The 14,991-nt window shown below is 39.1% G+C and overlaps 1 protein-coding gene across 1 annotated transcript in view; it reads left to right on the top strand.

The window, feature by feature from the left end:
* LOC309631148 (uncharacterized protein) overlaps positions 1-14,991 on the top strand; it is a 595,395-nt gene that overhangs the window by 66,275 nt on the left and 514,129 nt on the right. The window lies entirely within an intron of this gene.

Genomic DNA, 14,991 nt, shown 5'->3' with positions numbered 1-14,991 from the left:
CGATATGTATGTTCCTATTACCATTTTCCTAAGAGTTTTGGGTTTATTTTTGTAGGTCTTTTCCCTCTCTTGTGTTTCCTGCCTAGAGAAGTTCCTTTAACATCTGTTGTAAAGCTGGTTTGGTGGTGCTGAATTTTCCTAGCTTTTGCTTGTCTGGAAAGGTTTTAATTTGTTTGTCGAATGTGAGTGAGATCCTTGCTTCGTAGAGTAATCTTCATTGTGGGTTTTTTCCTTTCATCACTTTAAATATGTCCTGCCACTCCCTTCTGGCTTGCAGAGTTTCTGTTGAAAGATCAGCTCTTAACCTCATGGGGATTGCCTTGTATGCTATTTGTTGCTTTTCCCTTGCTGCTTTTAATATTTTTTCTTTGTATTTAATTTTTGATAGTTTGATTAATATGTGTCTTGGCATGTTTCTCCTTGGATTTATCCTGTATGGGATTCTCTGTGCTTCCTGGACTTGATTATTTCCTTTCCCATATTAAGGAAGTTTTCAACTATAATCTCTTCAAATATTTTCTTAGTCCCTTTCTTTTTCTCTTCTTCTGGGACCCCTATATTTCGAACGTTGGTGTGTTTAATGTTGTCCCAGACATCTCTGAGACTGTCCTCAATTCTTTTCATCTTTTTTCTTTATTCTGCTTTGCAGTGGTTATTTCCGCTAGTTTGTCTTCCAGGTCACTTATCTGTTCTTCTGCCTCAGTTATTCTGCTCCTTCTAGAGAATTTTTAACTTCATTTCTTGTGTTGTTCATCATTGTTTCTTTGCTCTTTAGTTTTTCTAGGTCTTTGTTAAGTATTTCTTGTATTTTCTCCATTCCATTTGCAAGATTTTGTATCTTCAGTATCATTACTCTGAATTGTTTTTCAGGTAGACTGCCTATTTCCTCTTCATTTGTTTGGTCTGGTAGGTTTTTACCTTGCTCCTTCATCTGCTGCGTATTTCTCTGTCTTCTCATTATGCTTAACCTACTGTGTTTGGGGCCTCCTTTTTGCAGGCTGCGGGTTCGTAGTTCCTGTTGTTTATGGTGTCTACCCCCAGTGGGTAAGGTTGGTTCAGTGGGTTGTGTAGGTTTCCTGGTGGAGGGGCCTGGTGCTTGTGTTCTGGTGGATGAGGCTGGATCTTGTCTTTCTGGTGGGCAGGACCGTGTCCGTGTCCAGTGGTGTGTTTTGGGGTGTCTGTGAACTTATTATGATTTTAGGCAGCCTCTCTGCTAACAGGTGGGGGTGTGTTCCTGTCTTGCTAGTTGTTTGGCATGGAGTGTCCAGCACTTGAGCTTGCTGGTTGTTGAGTGGAGCTGGGTCTTAACGTTGAGACGGAGATCTCTGGGAGAGCTCTTGCTGATTGATATTACATGGGGCCAGGAGGTCTCTGGTGGTCCAGCATCCTGAACTTGGCCCTCCCACCTCAGAGACTCAGGCCTGACATCCGGTTGGAGCACCAAGACCCTTTCAGCCACATGGCTCAGAAGAAAAGGGAGAAAAAAAGAAAGAAAGAATAAAATAAAATAAAATAAAATAAAATAAGGTATTAAAATAAAAAAATTAAAATGTAAAAAAAAGAAAGAGAGCAACCAAACCAATAAACAAATCCACCAATGATAACAAGTACTAAAACTATACTAAGATAAGCATAAAAATCAGAAACTTGTCAGTTGCATACAGCAAACTCCCAGTCTACAGTTGCTCCCAAAGTCCACCACCTCAATTTTGGGATGATTCATTGTCTATTCAGATATTCCACAGATGCAGGGTACATCAAGTTGATTGTGGAGATTTAATCCTCTGCTCCTGAGGCTGCACGGAGTCGTTTCCCTTTCTCTGTTTTCACAGCTCCTGGGGTTTGGATTTGGCCCCACCTATGCATGCAGGTTGCCTTCTGGCATCTTCTTTGCCCAGACAGGAGGGGGTTAATGGAGCAGCTGATTAGGGGGCTCTGGCTCACTCAGGCTCGGGGGAGGGAGGGGTACGGAATGTGGGGTGAGCCTGCGGCAGCAGAGGCCAACGTGACGTTGCAACAGCCTGTGTGCTGTGTGTTCTCTCGGGGAAGTTGTCCCTGGATCATGGGACCCTGGCAGTGGCAGGCTGCACAGGCTCCTGGGAGGGGAGGTGTAGAGAGTGACCTGTGCTTGCACACAGGCTTCTTGATGGCTGCAGCAGCAGACTTAGCGTTTCATGCCCATCTCTGGTGTCCGCGCTGATAGCTGCGGCTCGCGCCTGTCTCTGAAGCTCGTTTAGGTGGCGTTCTCAATCTCCTCTCCTCGCACACCTGAAACATTGGTCTCTTGTGTCTTAGGCAGTTCCAGACTTCTTCCTGGACTCCCTCCTGGCTAGCTGTGGAACACTAGCCCCCTTCAGGCTGTGTTCACGCAGCCCAGAGGACCCCAGTCCTCCCCCTGGGATCTGACCTCCTACGCCTGAGCCTCAGCTCCCAGCCCCCACCCACCCTGGCGGGTGAGCAGACAAGCCTCTCAGGCTGGTGAGTGCTGGTCGGCACCGATCCTCTGTGCAGGAATCTCTCTGCTTTGCCCTCTGCACCCCTGTTGCTGCGCTCTCCTCTGTGGCTCCGAAGCTTCCCCCCCCCCCACCCCCGTTTCCACCAGTGCCAGGGCTTCCTAGTGTGTGGAAACTTTTCCTCCTTCACAGCTCCCTCCCAGAGGTCCAGATCCTGTCCCTATTCTTTTGTCTCTGTTTTGTTTTTTTCTTTTGCCCTACCCAGTTACGTGGGGATTTTCTTGCCTTTTGGGAAGTCTGTCGTCTTCTGCCAGCTTACAGTAGGTGTTCTGTAGGAGTTTTTCCACATGTAGATGTATTTTTGATGTATTTGTGGGGAGGATGGTGATCTCCACTACTTACTCCTCTGCCATCTTAAAGGTCTCAGTGTATATCCACTCTTGAAGGAGCTGAATGACCAGCCATTCTGTGCTGTCTTAAAGAATATGTTACTATATATTTTCAGAGTTAAAAGGAAACCTGAATGACTGTCTTATCAATTTCCCATCCTTCAAGCAGAGTCACATATAAGTTAGTTCATACCAGTTAGATATTACCCAATTTTGAACTTTCTCTAGCAAAAGCCTTCCTTCTCAATACCCAACTTCTAGTAAATTTAGCAAACCTCACAGTGAGGAAAACCTTCATAAATAACTTCCCTTTCAATCAGGTCCATTTTTTGCTTCTGTCCTCTACAGAGGGCAGCTGGTCCAAGTGTGTTTGAGATTCTTGACTTTCTTTTGACCATTTTAACATCTACATTGATTTTGGAGATTTTGTTTTATTCTCCTTTTTCTTCCTTTTTGTCAAAAGCATTTTGTCATCTGGCTTTTTTATTTTTCTTTAAGTTAAATACATTAATCTTGATTGGAGAATATTAGGATAGCATTTGAGATAAGTTGAGACCCCCTAGGATGTTTTATATTTGACCTTGGGATTCATTGCTTTATGTGTAGTAATATTTTGAGTTCTTGAAAGTTGCCAGTGATACTTATATCTTACTCTTTTCTTAGTCAGATTACTTGATTTTCCCTAATATTTCTCATAACTACATAAGATGTATATAGTTATGATAGTTTTATACATGCTAACCATGTAAGCAGAATATGTATTATCAATATTATCAATATGTATTATCTAAAAATAGATTGATATTTTTCCCTAAAGAACTGTCTGAACTAAATATCTTTATAGATTTATAATTCAAGTGATTAAAGGTAGGGATATTGATCTTTAATATGTAAATAGGTTATATTTTACAACAGTAAATAATCAGCAAATTTTAATTTTGTCTATTTTTTATCCAGTTTTAGAATGTAAATGATGCCAAGGAATTTAATCTTAAAATATTGTAATTCATGTAGTTGAGGAAAAATATTTTTATGTTGTATAAGGGAATCAAACTTTTATTTTTATTTTTTTAATAAATTTATTTTTTATTTTATTTATTTTTTGGCTGCATTGGGTCTTCATTGCTGTGCGCGGGCTTTCTCTAGTTGCAGCGAGTGGGGGCTACTCTTCATTGTAGTGTGCAGGCTTCTCATTGCGGTGGCTTCTCTTGTTGCGGAGCACTGGCTCTAGGCACGTGGGCTTCAGTAGTTGTGGTGCGCAGGCTCAGTAGTTGTGGCTCATGGGCTCTAGAGCGCAGGCTCAGTAGTTGTGGTGCGTGGGCTTAGTTGCTCTGCGGCATGTGGGATCTTCCTGGACCAGGGCTCAAACCCCCGTGTCCCCTGCATTGGCAGGTGGATTCTTAACCACTGTACCACCAGGGAAGCCCGGAATCAAACTTTTTTAAAAAAATTATTATACTGTGTCCCACATCTAATAGGATTTTGTTTATTTTATTATTATTTTTTATAAGGGCATAACATTTTGCCATAAAATGGAATTGTTTGGACTGGTTCTTTGGTTTAGAATGATAGGTAATACTGTTTCTCTCTCTCTCTTTTTTTTCTCTCTTTACTGTGAGAAGCTGTATCTGATGTTTTATCTGTTTTATCTTGCTATAAAAAGATTCATTCTATCCAATTAGTTAATTTTTTGAAGCTGGCATTATGGCAGCCCATTCATTTGAGTCTCACCCTATAGCTTAAGCAATCAATTCAGTTTGCATGGAAAGGGCATAAGGACAGAGAAGCGTTGTGAAAATTCTCACTGAAGGAAGAAGAGTGAAGCTGGAATCATCGTTTGTCCTGATTTATCTCAGTTTCCTTTAATATGGGAATATTAATGCTCTCTTTGTTCCCTCCAAAATTATGTTTTAAGTTTAAATCCAAATCTAGATTTAGGATTATTTTTTAGTTTTGAAGAGCAGGTCGGCATTTTCCATCTCAGACATCATGTTTATTAGAAATCTAGGCTGTGCCACTTGAGTAGAGGAATTTCTTAACTCCAAAATTTATGAGACTTCTGTCTATTAGGAGAAAAATATGGGATTTTCTTTCCTTAAAGCATGTTTTTATTGGGACAGCCTGTTTGCTGTTGCAGCTTAAAACTGATCCCCAAAGAGTAAAACCTCAATGAATCATTGGGTTGCTTGCCTTGGAGCAAGGCCAGGAGCAGTACGTTTTCAAGACAAACAGTGCTTGGGCTGAAAGAATGGCACAGATTTCTCAGGTGGAGTGTTCTCACTCCCCTTCCGACATGTACTATATTACAGTGTCTTACAGGTAAGCCTTGAGGGAAAGCTAGCCTGAAATAACTTTATTTCATGATAGTTATTTCCTGGATGTTTTAACCAAATGTTTCTTGAATAGTCCAGAGAACATGGCTTTGAATTCATTGACACTCACTGGTTGATGCCTGTTTTTATGTTCATCTCCACATTTTAATAAAGCAGGGGCCCTGATACCTGTCTTGTTCATTGCTGTATCCTGACTCCTAGCACAGGGCCTTGCCCAGACCAGGTGCTTAGTACACATAGATTGAATGCATATTGAATGAATGAATTCAGGTTCACATCAATTGAAATTTGATTATAAACATAAGTCTAAGATGCTGTAAATGCAGCCAAATTATACCAGACTGGAACTTTTGGTCTTTATAATTGGCCATGTTTATGCCTTCTGAATAACCATACTGTGGTAGTTATGAGTCGACTCATTCTTGTTTATTCGTCCCTTCATTCATCCAAAGATATTTATTTATTACTTTGTCCATGGTTGGCATTATGCCAACCATTATGCTATAGCCTCTCGGATATATCAGGATTCACGAGGCATTTGCCCGCTTTCCTTGTTCTTGCCATTCTGTATTTGGTTTGTTTAAGGTAAGCACAAAAATATTTACAAAATAAGGTCAATAAGGTGGAGACTGAAATGGTCAGAGTAGGGAGAAATCATGCACTGCTAAGGGATAGAAGAGGTTTACTGAGGAAGCTAGGACTCAAGGATGCGTAGGATTTCAGAAGGTAAAATTGGTGACAGAGGGGCTTCCCTGGTGGCGCAGCGGTTGAGAGTCTGCCTGCCAATGCAGGGGACACGGGTTCAAGCCCTGGTCTGGGAGGATCCCACATGCCGCGGAGCAACTGGGCCCGTGAGCCACAACTACTGAGCCTGCGCATCTGGGGCTTGTGCTCCGCAACGAGAGGCCGCGATAGTGAGAGGCCCGCGCACCGCGATGAGGAGTGGCCCCCACTTGCCGCAACTGGAGAAAGCCCTCGCACAGAAACGAAGACCCAACGCAGGCAAAAATAAATAAATTTAAAGCTCCTCCAGGTGAATAAAATGAGCAGTACACATGAAAATGATCATATGGCCCATTTACCCTTAGTCCACTAGGAAACTTGAGTGGGCTTAGGTTTCATAAACCAAATCTCTTCCATTTATGAAAAAAAAAAAAAAATTGGTGACAGCTTCCCAGTGCTGCATGAGTAGTGTGCATGAGTGTGTGAGAGTGTGTGTGTGTGTGTGTGTGTGTCTGTGTACATTTGAACATTTCACTGGAGAGAAGAGGAATGGGGCAGAAAAAGAGAAATATGTTCCAAGACAAATTAATTGTTTTACCTATGTTAGGACTCTCTCTTACTCTATTACTATATCTGAGGAGATTGGAGACCCCTGGGGTTAGTGCTTTCGTCTTTGCATTCTCCATGATCCTTTGTCAGTATGTGCTCATGGTCAGGTTTCTGGAACTTACAGTGGCTTCTTTGGATTGAGAGTGCCGCTGACTGGTATAATAATGCATTGTTTGGGAGACCAAGATTAGAGACATTTAGTTGTTTCTGCTTGCTCATCTCACCAAAATCAACTGTTAATCACAACCTAGTTCAGTTTTTCTAAGTAAGAATGTTACACCTGGGGATTATTTGTGGACATTTTCTTAGAGTACAAAAGTATCTCTTTAAAGCATTGAGCAGATTTTAACAGAAGATAATGCTTGTGATTTTAAAGTTAATACAGTAACAAGCAAACATCATACATTCCCTGAACTTTCATATGAATAAAGTTTAATTTATTTGCTCATTTTATTTTTTCAAATCAATTTTACTAATGTGTATTCATGGAATCTTGTTGACATTTTCTTTATTATCTAAAACTATACCTTGTTTTCATGCTAAAGTGTTCTCCCCATATTCAGGGACCGATGTGTACAGTGAGTTGTTCTAGATCAGGCATTTATAAAAAGATGATGGGTGTACTTGGTGCAGTCCATATATCCTGTGGAATTATATGAAATCCTACATGCACACAGTCAATCCTCATTATTCATGGATTCTGTATATGAAAATTTGCCTACTTAATAAAATTTTTTGTAACCTCCAAATCAGTACTCATAGCACTTCTGCAGTCGTTAGCAGACATGCACAGAGCAGCAAAAATTTGAAGTTGCCTAACATACACTCCCAGCTGAGGTCCACCAAGGCAACCCTTACCTTCCTGTTTCAGTGCTCAGACTGTAAACGTGTCTTTTTCATAGTCTGTTTGGTGCCATGTTTTTCATATTTTTGTGCTTTCGATGGGTGATTTTCCTGTTTGAAATGACCCCCAAGCATACTGCTAAAGTGTTGTCTCGTGTTTCTAAGAGCAAGAAGGCTGTGCTGTGCCTTATGGAGAAAATATATGTGCCCGATCAGCTTCATTCTGGCATGAGTTATGGTGCTCTGACTGTGGGTTCAATGTTAATGAATCAACAGTATATATTAAATAAGGTGTCTTTAAACAGAAACACACATAAAACAAAGTTATGTATTGATTGGTTGATGAAAATGTTGTGTCCAGACGCTCACAGGAACCTAACCCTGCGTTTCCCCTAGTGATGGTTTAGTATTCGCTAATTCAGTGTTCCTGGTGACTGTATAGAACATAACTCCAGTGAATAACAAGAATTGAGGTGCACATGTCTTTCTGGAGCGAGAGACCGTAATACTCCTCAGATTCTCCACGGGGACTGTGACTCCCTCGAAGCCTAAGAGCCCTTGTTTCTCTTTGGGAGTTCTTCCCATTCTGGTATTCTCGGACGACTAGGCCTGCTATGTAGAAACTGGAGCTAGCGTGCTGGTACTGAAGTGTTAAAGAAAGAGAGCAACACAGAGATCCGGAAACCAGAGATCCACATCTCCACGCCTCCACTGACTGAGTAATCTCACCATTACTGACTTTTGCAGTCAGATGGCGCTGGTTTGAATCCTAATTTTTCAGTTTACTAGCTTTGTGATCCTTGGCAAAAATGTTTGACCTCTTTGAGTTTGAGTTTTCTTCTATGTCAAGTAGACACAATAATACCTACCTTGGAAGGTTATTTTAAAGATTAAATTAGAGGATGAGTTTAAAGAACCATGTAAAGTCCCTGGGAACAGTCAAAACCATTATTATAAATGTCATTATGGTACAGTATACAATTAATAGATCATTGTTTCTCTCTTTTTCTCCTTCCCACTTGGGAATAGCGTGAGATCCATTTTCTAATACCTGGATGAATTAAATTAACTCTGGAATTGCCTCTTTCCCGCAATAACTAGTGGAGAAAGCAGGATGTGCTCTCAGGGCTCTGGTTTTCTTCCTGCTGATTTCTCTGGTCCAGAGCGCCATTGCAGTGATGATGGATGACTGGAGCTCTGGGTGGCACTGATGGGGAGCACTGTTTTGGTTACAAGGGGGATAACCATCCCCAACTCCTGACCAAGAACGGAGGGCTCATGCTTCAGTGCTCTCCCAGGTGCCTGTCTCCCAAAGGGAAGATGGGGTGACTGTAGCAGTTCAGAGGCCTGTGAATGACACTCAGATGCCCTCTTCACATCCACCTGAAGGGGACTCTTAGGATTTCACTTTCCTAATTTGAGAACCTGAAACCCCATTTCTCCTTAAGAATGTCTTAGGCTAATTATTTCCCTTAGCATTTCAGAATTCCCCTGACATCTTAAATATGTAAGACAACGTAAGTATGATGACACACCATTGAAGGATGAGGTTTTCTGCATTAATGGATTTTCCAGGTGAAACTGGTCCCTTGCTGTGTTTTGCTTTAATAATTTCATAGAAATGGTCGTAAGTTGTATTACACACTTTTTTGACATCTTATATGTGTTTAAATAAAGTGGATAATCTAAACTTTTCTTGATTACTTATGCGTGAACTGCTGTACTATGTTATAGAACATAGCAACTCCCTCAGAGCCTGCTAAAGCTAGTAGATGAATTGCCACGTATATTAATAACCTCAGTTTGCTTACTTTGAGTTTTTTTTTAAATGTTGTTGGATTTTTGTTACTAGGTGACATAAGTAGGTGAGGAATGCCAATGTAGTTCACATTCTTGAATGAGTTATGGTAAAAATGATAAAGTAAGTTCTGATTATTTGCATATCAACACAATCCCAACCATTTGCATCCATATTTGTTTACTAAATATATTGACATTATCATATTTATGAATATAAAGTACTGTAGCATTATAGTAATACATTTGATATTTATATTTAATATATTAATATAACATATTTGAATGGATTAAAATATACACAGGACTTTAATATATATTTTTCCCTCATTTCTATGAATTCTTGCTCCACATAAGCCAATGAAATAGGCCTAGGATATTTTGTGGCCCGGGATGAAGCTGGTTACTGAGGAGTTTGAAACCTCAAGATAGCCCCACAATTTTACTATGAATTGGATGCGTTAGTCATAAATATGTTTCCTCAGAGTGCAGTATTTATATACCAATTCCTGTCTAGTTCTAGGCCTCTGAAGTTGACCCTTAGGCGCCACCGTTTTCTGTCTAGAGGTGACATTATACCCAAGGGCTCATAGAATGACCTCACTCCTTTTAGGTCTGGCAAAATTAACCTTTTGTCTGCAATATAACCTCACTCAATTAAACAAAAACAACAATGGCCAGAATATAAATAAAAAGAACAGCAGGCTTTACTCTCCAGTGTGTCTCTTTTGCCCGGGATGGAAATGACCCAACTCAAAGCCCCTGTGCTGATTTACTTACTTTGGTGCTAGCTGAGTGAAGCTGGACCTGGCAGGCAAACTTGCAGTTTCTCTCTGTCCACAACAGCCAAAATGGCCGTCTCTGCATAATTTGAAAACTACACAGTCAGTGAAATACAGACAAAGAAATGTGGTTGCTGTGAAATAAAATGACAATCACAAAGGGAGAGATCAGATGTGAGAGAAGGTGCATTTAATGTAAAAAACACAACTGGGTGTCATTCTATTTCAAAGCAACCTAAGTGGAGAGTGCAAATATAATGCATGATAATGAGGGTGCCCAATTTTGGAAAGTGGTTTTTAAAATGCTGCTGCAGAATGCTATCTAGAGTCTCTTAGGAAAAAGCAAAATCTCATCAGGGACCTTTTCAAGCATCATTTTCTCCTGTTTTAAATGATCTCACGTGAACTGGCTATTAGTTGACTTGGCATAACACTCTATTATTCATTATTTTGACCGCTTGCAAAAGGAACAAAAGGCCTGTTATTAGTAATTTGCCAATTGTTGGGAGACTTAATCTAAGTACTTACAGAGCTCTTTGCCTCATGCTTATTTTGTTGTATGAAGTCGTATGATCTGAGGGTATTCATGGCCCCCTTGTGCTCAACTCATATAATCTCTTCTCAAGTGATTAGTGTGGAAGAAATGATTGACTCTGGATACCAGGCCTCTGAGCATATTGAAGAAGCCTTTTCTCCTCACGCAGGAGATTCTGGCTTTGAGGGTAAAGAAGGCTTTTCCCTTTATTTGTGTACAGATTTCTTTCTTCTTCTAAGGGTACAATGAAAATGATTGCATTATTGACAAGGTCATTTGTGACCCACTGAGCACCTCACTGCTTGCTGGATGTGCTGTGTCATAAATGGTCCATGCTGTGGTATTACTTTTCAGAAGTCCCCAAATTTCCCTCTAAGGGATTGTAGTCCTATAGGGCAAGTACAGTGCAAGTGACATAAGAGATAAGTTGCAACATGGGTGCAGAGGAGGAAGAAATCTCGTTCACAAGGCAACAGGACAGGTTCCATGAAAGAAATGCCATGTGCAAAGATGATGAGTATAATTTCAATATGCGGAAATTGTAAGGGACTTTAGGATGGGGTTTATAGATAACATAAAGAACGTGAGTAAAGTAGCAGAAGAATAGAACATATTTCTCCAGAAGCCTAGCTATCAGAAGCAACCTAATACAGAGTGTCCTAAAAGGATTTTAATTGCTCCTTTTTATGATAATGCATATTGCCGTGGTTCATGTGATGGCGGGGCTTGTGGTCTGGGAACTGTTTGATAGCATCATGTTGACTGATGAATTCTTATAGGTCTTATGCAATGGCTTTGATCCTAATGTACTACCACAGTAATGTCACAGCCGTATTTCATGGTACATGCTAGCTGTGATTGTGCTTGGCCATTTGTCTGATACATAACAACCCTTTTGAAGCTCTGAATCATGATTATACATATACTTATTTACATACAGTTTATAATGAAAATAAAAAATTGATAGACTACATACAGAATATTTGGATCTGAATCAAATCTTTTAATTCATGTTATTTTGGAGTTAAGATTTCTATATTCTAGAAGTATCATTATTTTTGAACAGTTGGAGATAAAAAAAGTATTCCACTGTAAAAAAGCACAGGCTGAGTTGAAAAAGAAAACAACACAAGAAAAACCAGAAGGTTATCCTTTTGGACTGTATTAGAGAATATTTGTAGGGAAATACAGTAGGTATTTGGGTATCAGGATCAGATTAAATTTGCAATGAAAAATAAAACATAAAAAATTAACTTCAGAAAGGGAAGTTTATACAGAATATATAAGAAACAGCATGTATTATCTTTCAGCTATCTTTCCTCTGGGCTTGAATGTTTTCAAGACTAGCTTGTAAAATGAAATGAGTTTTACAAAGAATTTGAACAACTCAGCATTTTTAAGGATACAATTTGAGTTTAAGTGATCTGCTTTTCTCTTTTTTGGAGAGAGGGCGTGCGGGAGTAGGGGAGGGAGAGGGGGATGGATGGAGGGACTGAGGACCTGGTTTGTTACTATCTAATATGGAGCTTCCATTTTGGGCAGTTTCATGCCAATCCCCATCTCTCTTTCCAGCTCTCTGGCTTTGGGCAAGTTTCCTAAATTCCCTACAACTCTATTTCCTCATCTGCAAAATGGAGATAAAATGCCTGTGTGATAGGGTTGTTGTGACATATTATTACAAACGTAATAATGTACATAAAGTACGTAACTCTGTGTCCAATATATATTACCCACTCACTCTAGGTATTTATCACATACCCTGTTTGAGCAAAACACTTTGATTTATACCTCTTACTTAATCCTCATAACAGTCCAGTGAATATTATTATGACTCTGAATTTACAGATAAAAATCTTGAAACTTAAGGGACTAAAGTGGTTTTTACAAGTTTAAACAAACCTAAGGGTAATAGCCAGGAGTTCAACTTAGATCTGACAGTTTCAAGCCTGCAAAAACACCATTGCATTAAATTCAGTCATTCCCTCCCCCTCTCTCTCTCCTCTCCTCTCCATTCCCTTTCCTTCTCTCTGTAGTTCTGATTTCTGCAAGTAGAGTCTTTTTTTAAAAATGTTCCTCATGATAACATGCAAATCATATGGAATGAAACAATATTTTCATTCCATTAAGTTGAAATAAATATGACATCATTATATCTCCAAGCACCATTAATTCCCTTCAAAAATATATCCCATTCTTTATTTTTTATACTCAAGTAATGCATATTAATTGTAGAGACATTAGGAAATATAAATAAAAAATAAATACTCAATATCCAAAGACAATCATAGGTAACGTTTTAGTGCGTGTCTTCAATTGATACCTATCCATATACTATTTTTCCCTCTTATAGCAGTATCATATTAGAGTTTGGTTTATAATGGGCTGTTTTTACTTCATGATCATTCAAAACTATCTTTCCAAATTGGTAAACGTATGTCTATGTAATCATGTCTATCAGCTACATAGCATTCCATCGTATAAAGGTACCTGTTTAAATAATCCTTGTTATTGGATACTTATTTTTTTTTCCGGTTTTCTACTTTTATAAGCTGTAGACTCTTGCGTATACATTTTTGTGCCATTGACCAATTATATCCTTAGGATAATTCCCTAGAAGTGGGACATATGGGTTGGTGTTTATACCCTTCTCTGGCTCTTAATGTATATTGCCAAATTCCTTCCCTTAAAGAAAGGATCAAATTATACTCCTAGCAATGTATGAGAATGCCCATTTTACACACCCACACTAATGGTTATCAGGCCTTTTAATCTTTGAGAACTCCATTAGGCAAAAAAATAATGTGACTTTATTGCTTTTCTTTGCATTCCAGTGTCTATCCATTCTATAATAATCACATTTCTAAGACTACTATCTAAACAAAATGTAAATTCATTAGGTCAAAGACAAAATCTCTATATACTTAAATATTTATATCTGACATCCTTCTAAAGTAGAATAAATCCCTAAAGAGGCATTTGAGACACTACTTGGCAGAAAACCATGGATTAACAGTATACAACCTTATTAAGAACATCCTTGAATTTTATTTTAAACCTCAAGCTCATTGTTCTCAGAGCTCATTTGCTAAAGTAATCTCCTCCTGAGAATGACGAACCCTCCCCTAGGAAGAATCTCAAATAAGAGGAAAGGAGAAGGTTATGGAAGCTAAGCCTTGGCATCACCTGACTTTTGTGACCAGGTGGGACTTCAGTCTCCTTCAGTCTTTGTCCCTCTGTGGTCAGTGCCAGAATGACCAGGGGTATAATGCCGATGTCTCCTCAGGCCTCAGTGGGAAAAAGGGAATACCATGCAAAATATGCTTGATAGGTTTGTTTTGGGGAATATTGAAAAGAATTGATAGTCTGACCCTTCATGAATGTGTGTCCCCATTCAAAAAAAGAAAAAAAAACTTACTAAACAATACATAGCTACTGCTTTGTTTTAAACAAAATTCTTATATTGCCCCACAAAGAAAACACTGGAGTAGTATTGTCTTTCCATATACTCTGCATCAGTTTGCTAAATGATTATTTATGCTGTGCAGTTGGGTTACACCATTTACACACACACACACACTCACACACATCTCACTAGGTGCCGAAAAATAATGGCCAGGTACCACTAAGAAGATAATGTCTTTAGGGTCCTTAAACAATTAACCTCAATTTGGAAACTGAGCAAGTCTAAGCTATGTTTTGCTAAACATGATTTTTCCACTTAATTTTACCCTTCCTCCGTATTATTTAAACCATCATGTAATTTCAAATTTCATACCAAAAATTAATTTATATTTGAATCAGCAGCACTTTATTTATTAAGAGGCACATATCGTTTAAATAGACTTCCTTAGAATAGGAAGTTTCATTTAGCTAAATCTAAGGAAACAAAGATAGTCAACTCTTTGTTTGATTATAGCCTGGGATCTCATATTATCCGAGCGCATTCCTTGACTAAACCAGGCACATTTAATGATTGGTCAAACCAGGTTCAAGAGAAAAGTACTGCTCTGTTATTAAAAGGAAACTTAATGATTGCATCTCCATTGGGAACATCATAAAATCCATAATAAAGTTTACTTTGTGCACTGACCACAGGGTACTTGATCTTGCCATTCCATGGTGCTTCTCATACTTCAAAGGTTGAAAGCACAGTGAAATTTCAGTCAGCCACCTTTGGTTCCATTTCCTGGGAATGAGATAGCTTAAGTCTGTGAATTACTCAAAAAGAATCAAAATGTGAGTGCAATGATAGATGTTGGTGTTTTGTTTTGTTTTTTCTCCAATGTATATAAAAAGGCACCTTTTCCAAATGCCCCCTGTTTGTGTTCAAAATGAGCTAGAGGAACTCTACAGCATATTCACTGTGAAGGAATCAAGAATTATAAAACACTTAGAATTTATGAAGGAGCAAAACATCACAAAACTGTGGAGTGATACCCCAGATTCACTGAATAATCTGAGAAAGGAATGGAAGGAATAATATGAGCTAACACTTATATGGTGCTTATTATGTGCTAGATACTGTTT

This window comes from Balaenoptera borealis (genome assembly GCF_965194805.1).
Source record: "Balaenoptera borealis genome assembly, chromosome: 6".
Taxonomy (NCBI): Eukaryota; Metazoa; Chordata; class Mammalia; order Artiodactyla; family Balaenopteridae; genus Balaenoptera; species Balaenoptera borealis.
Note: the sequence above shows the minus strand (reverse complement) of the source record. Positions and strands in the feature narration are given on the sequence as shown.